A 7615-nucleotide genomic window follows, 5' to 3' on the forward strand; every position below is an offset into this window, starting at 1 on the left:
TCTTTTTTTCTTTGATGACTTTTTATTTAATTTGGGGATAAAGCTGGAACAACTTTGTTACGCACACAGTCCCAGACCTCAGCATTGCAGCAATGTTGCTGGTTTGTTGGGATTTATTTTTTCCGCCTGGTCTCCCAATGTTTCAGATGGGCCGAAGCATTAGAAGTGATTCATTTAAACCGTGGATTGTGCATGAATATGTCTTTAGTGTTTAAAAGAAAAGCCACAAAAAAATTGGAGTTTGAAGCTTTGGCCTAAAGTATTGCAAATAAAGATCATTTAAACAACCAATGTCTCTGTCATGATCCATTTTTAATATGTTCCAATGATTTAATGAACACTTTACCATCGCATGTACACTAGGTACAGTGAACTTCCACATAGAAACATAGCAACATACCTCAACTGAACACCACCCCCCCCCCCCCCCCCCCCCGGACACTTTTATTTTTTATTCAAATCGTTTGCTATGTCGCTCTTCAAGGGAGATGCTAAATGCATTTCGTTGTCTCTGTACTGTACACTGACAATGACAATTAAAATTGAATCTGAATCTGAATCTGAATCGGACATAGAAATTAGGTGCAGGAGTAGGCCATTCGGCCCTTCGAGCCTGCACCGCCATTCAATATGATCATGGCTGATCATCCAACTCAGTATCCCGTACCTGCCTTCTCTCCACACCCCCTGATCCCCTTAGCCACAAGGGCCACATCTAACTCCCTCTTAAATATAGCCAATGAACTGGCCTCAACTACCCTCTGCGGCAGAGAGTTCCAGAGATTCACCACTCTCTGTGTGAAAAAAAAGTTCTTTTCATCTCGGTTTTAAAGGATTTTCCCCTTATCCTTAAGCTGTGACGCCTTTTCCTGGACTTCCCCAACATCGGGAACAATCTTCTTGCATCTAGCCTGTGCAACCCCTTAAGTGTTTTGTAAGTTTCTATAAGATCGCCTCTCAATCTTCTAAATTCTAGAGAGGATTGTTGTTGTATACAATCCGTTAAAAAAAATCATACGGCAGACTTCACCAAGGCAGTGCGCAAAGAGTCGCCATCTTTCTGGTGCCGACAATGTTTCAAAAGTTCTTAGTGCGGTCTTCTTGTGGGGTGCCTCTTTATTCTCGGCGCCCCCCCCCCCCCCCCCACACATCAGCCTGAAGAAGGGTCTCGACCCGAAACGCCTCCTATCCTTTGCTCCATAGATGGTGCCTCACCCGCTGAGTTTCTCCAACATCTACCCTCTCTGTTGCCATCAGCCACCCAGCCGGGTCCTTCTTCATTCTCAGCGGCCCCCAAGACCGGGTCCCCCTTGGTTCTCTCAGCAGCCCGTCGGTCTTTCGGCTCCACGGGGCACATCCGAGGAGTCTTCTGCCGCTGCACGGGCATCGCGGAAGCCTAGCATTCTTTGCTTTAATATATGGAACCCATAGAACAGAACAGCACAAGAGCAAGGCCCATCAACTCACAATGTATGTACTGAACATGGTATCAGAACGTGTAGCTGCCACCCCATAATCCACGTGCCTCCATTCCCTGTATATCCACAAGCCCACCCAACCCTCTCTTCAAATGTCACCATGGATCCTGCCTCCACCAGTGCCGACAGCAGCACATTCCAGGCACCTACCACCCACTGTGTTAAAAAAAAAAGTTGCCCCGCACATCTCCTTTAAACATTGCCCCTCTAACCTTGAAGCTATGCCCTCTAGTATTTGATTTTTCCACCCTGGGGAAAAGGTTCTGACTGTCTACCCTATCTGACCCTCTTGTCATTTTATATACATATCAGGTCTTCCTGCAACTCCATCAATCCAGAGAAAATAATCAAAGTCTATCCAGCCTCTCCCTGCAGCTGATACTCTCTAACCCTGGCATCAATGGATCGACTGGGCTTGTATTCACTGGATTTTTGAAGGATGAGAGGGCATCTTATAGAAACATGTAGGCTAGATGCAGGAAAAATGTTCCCCATGTTGGGGGAGTCCAGGACTTGGGGTTACACAGTTTAAGAATGAGGGGTAGGCCCATTTAGGACTGAGATGAGGAAAATCTTTTTCACCCAGAGAGTTGTGAATCTGTGGAGGCCAATTTATTGGATGCATTCAAGTTAGGTTTAGCTCTCAGGGTTAGCGCAATCAAGGGATATGGGGAGAAGGGGTACTGATTTTGGATGATCAGTCATGATCACATTGAATGGTGGTGCTGGCTCGAAGGGCTGAATGGCCTACCCCTGCACCTAGTGTCTATGTTTCATTCTGGTAAACCACCTCTGCAAGACTAGTCAGAGAACTGGGAAGGGGGAGGGATGGAGAGGGAGGGAAAGCAAGGGTTACTTGAAGTTGGAGAAGTCAGTGTTCATACCGCTGGGGTGTAAGCTGCCCAAGCGAAATATGAGGAGCTGTACGGCCAATCTGCGCTGGGCCTCACTCTGGCAATGGAGGAGGCCCAGGACAGAAAGGTCAGTGTGGGAATGGGAGGGGGAGGGGGAGTTAAAGTGTTTAGCAACCAGGAGATGAGAGGTTTAGGCAGGCGTTATTGTTTTCTCGGTGCTTGCCTGTGCCTCCATCTTCCTGCTCGGGGATTAATAGCCACTACATTTCAACGACATTCATACCGGCAATGGACCCCGAGTGAGGGGGAAAGCATTGCTCAGTTTGTCACAAGATTACGTCAAGTTTCTGATGGCTGCAACTATGGAGCTGAATTGGAGAATAGAAATTAGGGATCAAGGCGAGGATCTGACATTGGAAACCTTGGATAACAAACAGCATGCTGAACTTTTTGTTGTTTATTATGGTTTTGCTTAGGTAGCATCCAACCCAGTGGTGTGAACATTGAGTTTAGTTTAGTTTAGTTTAGAGATACAGTGCGGAAATGGGCCTATGTTTGCTATGTTTTTCTGACCAGAAACATAGAAACATAGAAATTAGGTGCAGGAGTAGGCCATTCGGCCCTTCGATCCTGCAACGCCATTCAATATGATCATGGCTGATCATCCAACTCAGTAACCCGTACCTGCCTTCTCTCCATACCCTCTGATCCCCTTAGCCACAAGGGCCACATCTAACTCCCTCTTAAATATAGCCAATGAACTGGCCTCGACTACCCTCTGTGGCAGAGAGTTCCAGAGACTCGCTACTCTCTGTGTGAATAAAGTACTTCTCATCTCGGTTTTAAAGGATTTCCCCCTTATCCTTAAGCTGTGACACCAGACTGTCCTGGGATGTTCCCTAACTGTCGGGAACAAGACTCCTGCATCTAGTCTGTCCAACTCCCTTAAGAATTTTGTAATATTCTACTGCATCCCCCTTCAATCCCCTACTGTCTATAGAGTATAAACCAAGTCCAGCCAGTCTTTCTTCATAAGACAGTCCCGACATCCCAGGAATCAGTCTGGTGAACCTTCTCTGCACTCCCTCTATGGCAAATAATGTCCTTCCTCAGATTTGGAGACCAAAACTGTACGCAATACTCCAGGTGAATCTCACCAACTCCCTGCCACAAGGGTGAGGCAGTATAACCTCTCTGCTCCTATACTCAAATCCTTTTGCAATGAAAGCTAACATACCATTCGCTTTCTTTACTGCCTGCTGCACCTGCATGCCTACCTTCAATGACTGGTGTACCATGACACCCAGGTCTCGCTGCATCTCCCCCTTTCCCAATCGGCCACCATTTAGATTTTTATGTTTCTAACACTATCCTACACAACGTTTACATATATACCAAGCCAATTAACCTACAAACCTGAATGTTGACGATGGACACAAAATGCTGGAGTAACTCAGCGGGACAGGCAGCAATTCTGGAGAGAAGGAATGGGTGATGTTTAGGGTCGAGACCCTTCTTCGGACTGAGAGTCAGGGTGAGGGAGACATAGAGATGTGGAAGGGTAAGGTGTGAAAACGAGATATCAAAGGGGGTGTAGGTCAGGGAAAAACTTGCACTTTATGTGCAATGTGACGAATAAAAGTATTGTATTGTATTGTATGTAGAATTGTTCATTGTTAGCCGAGGGGAAGGTGAGAACGGGGCATACAACAGTAACATTTAATCAGGAGGACAGTGAAATTAGTCAGAGAACTAGGGTGGGGGAGGGATGGAGAGCGAGGGGAAGCAAGGGTTACTCGAAGTTAGAGAAGTCAAAGTCATACCACTGAGATCACACCTTCCCTTGCCTTTTCTGAAGAAGGGTCCTGACCTGAAACATCACCGATCCTTTGTCTCCAGAGATGCTGCTTGACCCGCTGAGTTACTCCAGCACTTTTTGTCTATCTTTGGTTATAAACCAGCACCTGCAGTTCCTTGTTTCTAAACTAGGTTTACATATATCTGTTGTGTTGCTGCAAGCAAGAATTTCAATGTTCCGTTTTGGGATATAAGACAAAAAAACACTCTTGACTCTTCACCCACTTGACTCTCTTGTGATTTTTTTTTTAAATTATGACCAAAATAATATAAAATTATCCTCATCAAAATCCCACTCCGGTGAAGCACATATCTGGTAAAGTTAAAACCTTGAATTTAATCTTATTTAGAAAAAATTAAAACATACACAAAGTTCTAATGTTGTCAAATTCAAGTAGAATTTGGTATTGAAGATTAGTATGGGTGTCAGGGGTTACTGGGTGAAGACAAGAGAATGGGGTGAGGGGGGAGAGGGAGATCGGACATGATTGAATAGCAGAGTAGACTTTGTTTAGTTTAGTTTAAAGGTACAGAGTGGAAACAGGTCCTTCGGCCCGACGAGTCCGTGGTGACCAGCGATCCCCGCACAAGTAACAATATCTTACACACACTCGGGACAATTTACATTTATACAAAGCTATTTAACCTACAAACCTGTACGACTTTGGAGTGTGGGAGGAAACAGAAGATCTCGGAGAAAACCCACGCAGGTGAGGGGGAGGAAGTACAAACTCAGTACAGACAAGCACCCATAGTCAGGATCGAACCCGTGTCTCTGGCGCTGTAAGGCAGTAGTTCTACTGCTGTGCCGCCATGCCGCACTGTTATAGTATTTATTTCTCATAGCTGTCAACTGTTTTCAATTTACTCAACTCTCCCTCCTCTGATTGCTTGGCCTGATTCATTGTTAAATGAGTCACCCCTGCAGTGAGTGTGGAAATACAGACAGGCCATGCATTATTAATAGGACATAAAATATGTCAGATAGACTGCATGTGACAGTAATTGGTGACAGGATAATGTACTGCTGGAGAATTGCGTTCAAATGCTGTTTTGTACGGGGTTAGGGGGAAGTAAATTAACGCACTATCTCAGGATCCCAGATGGTGCCCAACCCAGGCAACTCTATGTGTGCTCGTCACAGAGGTGGATCCGCAATCACGTATTGAGGGGCGGTGTGTTGGCGCAGAGGTAGAGTTGCTGCCTCCCAGCGCTTCCAGTGCCAAAGTCCTGGGTTCGATCCCGACTACGGGTGCTGTCTGTACGGAGTTTGTACGTTCACCCCATGACCGCGTGGGTTTTCTCCGAGAAACTTCGGTTTCCTCCCACACTCCAAAGACAATAGACAATAGTTGCAGGAGTGGGCCATTCGGCCCTTCGAGCCAACACCGTCATTCAATGTGATCATGGCTGATCATCCACAATCAGTACCGCGTTCCTGCCTTCTCCCCATATCCCCTGACTCCGCTATTTTTAAGAGCCCAACTAGCTCTCTCTTGAAAGCATCCAGAGAACCAGGCAGAGAATTCCACAGACTCACCACTCTCACCAAGGTGCAGCTACAAGAGCTCAATAACAACTCCAAGGTCAGATGCACTATTGGGCCTTTTCTGCACAGGGGTTACGATTGGTGAGAATGTAGGTAAAAGGGGCTACTGGAATAAACGTGACACAAGGTGTCTGGCTCAGCTAAGTGTCGTTTGTTCTTTGCTTTCTGTCGTGGGATTCAGTAGATCCTACAACTGGTGACCCCAACTTGATCTATCAGACACGGCGAACAACAGCAATGGTCTACGTACCTGCTGACCTCCAACGCTGCAAACATGTTTTGGTCCGACACAACGCCGTACGCTGACATTTTCAGCAAGCATGCGATGGCCCTTACCAAGTCATCCGACGCCTACCCAAAAGTTTTGTGATCTTTCGGAACGGAAAAACTGCCGGCCTATCTGTCGACCAGTTAAAGCCAGCATACGTCGAGAACCAACCGACTAACCCACCCACCGAATCGGTGAAGTCACAAGACCCCAACACTTGCTGTCAAAGACCTCCCACACTGCAGTGCCAAACAAGGTCAGGCCATGAAATAAACCCGCCAGACCGCTACGGGGCAGGTCAAAGCAGGTCAAAGACAGGCAGCCACCACCTTGTAGTGACACGCCTTTGTGCCTTCATGTCAGCATTGGTTTTGCCTACAGCCTGTCACGGCTGGCAACTCGCCAGCAGTCTCACGAAAAGTAACAGCCACAAGAGCTCAATAACAACTCCAAGGTCAGCACACATGTTATGATTATTGAGAATGTACATCTCGTATGTGTATGTGACAAATAAACTTGACTTGACTTGACTTGACTTGACTTGACTTGTACTTGACTTGACTTGTAGGTAAAAGGGGCTTCTGGAATAAACATGACACAAGGTTTCTGGCTCAGCTAAGTGTTGTTCTTTGCTTTCTGTCATGGGATTCAGTAGATCCTACATAGATGTGTTTTACACTACAGTCGCATGCATAGAAAGATCTGCACACTATTGTGTCCAGTTCACAAACACCTGCGACAAAGCTCGGTATATCTCGTTTTAAATGTAAAATAATACTGCATATTGCAAAACAGTTCTGCACTGAATTTAAAGGTGGAGTTCACAAATTAGATCCAATCCTCATCGCCATTTGTAAGATATTACCGTATGGCATAGGCAGAAACAAACACAGGTTTCAGTCAAGCAGTTGCCAGTGTGGGTCTTTTATATTTTACGAAAATATACTGTGCATACTCATGCACATATTCACGGGACTGATAAGATATGAATATATCACCACTTAAATCACACCTCCTGGTATTCAGTTCTTACAGTTACCATTATATACACTACAATGTAGCCCAGTCCATCTCACAGATCAGACTCCGCACCATTGACTCCTACACTTTACGCTGCCTCTGGAAAGCATGGAACATAATCAATGATGTGCCCAATCGCAGTCACTCCTTCTTCTCCTCACTTATGTCCAACAGAAGGTATAGAAACTTGGGAGCGTGCACCATCTGACTCAGGAACAGCTCTATTATAAGTCTTCTGAATGGCCTTTCCATAAGCTAAAGTAGTGTTGAATCCATAAGCATCTGCAGTTCCTTCCTACACATTTAGTTTAGTTTAGAGATACAGCGCGAAAGCATACCGTTTGGCCCACCGATTCCACGCCGACCAGCGATTCCTGTAAACTAACTCCACCCGACACACTAGCACATGGGACATTTAACAATTTTTAATCTAAGCCAATTAACCTACAAGCCTGTACGTCTTCGGAGTGTGGGAGGAAACCGGAGCACCCGGAGAAAACCCATGTGGTCATGGGGAGAATATCAGGATCAAACCCAGGTCTCTGGCGCTGTAAGCCAGCAACTCTAGTGCCGCATCACAATGCCAGCC

The sequence above is a fragment of the Leucoraja erinacea genome, chromosome 12 (assembly GCF_028641065.1).
Source record: "Leucoraja erinacea ecotype New England chromosome 12, Leri_hhj_1, whole genome shotgun sequence".
Classification (NCBI taxonomy): domain Eukaryota; kingdom Metazoa; phylum Chordata; class Chondrichthyes; order Rajiformes; family Rajidae; genus Leucoraja; species Leucoraja erinaceus.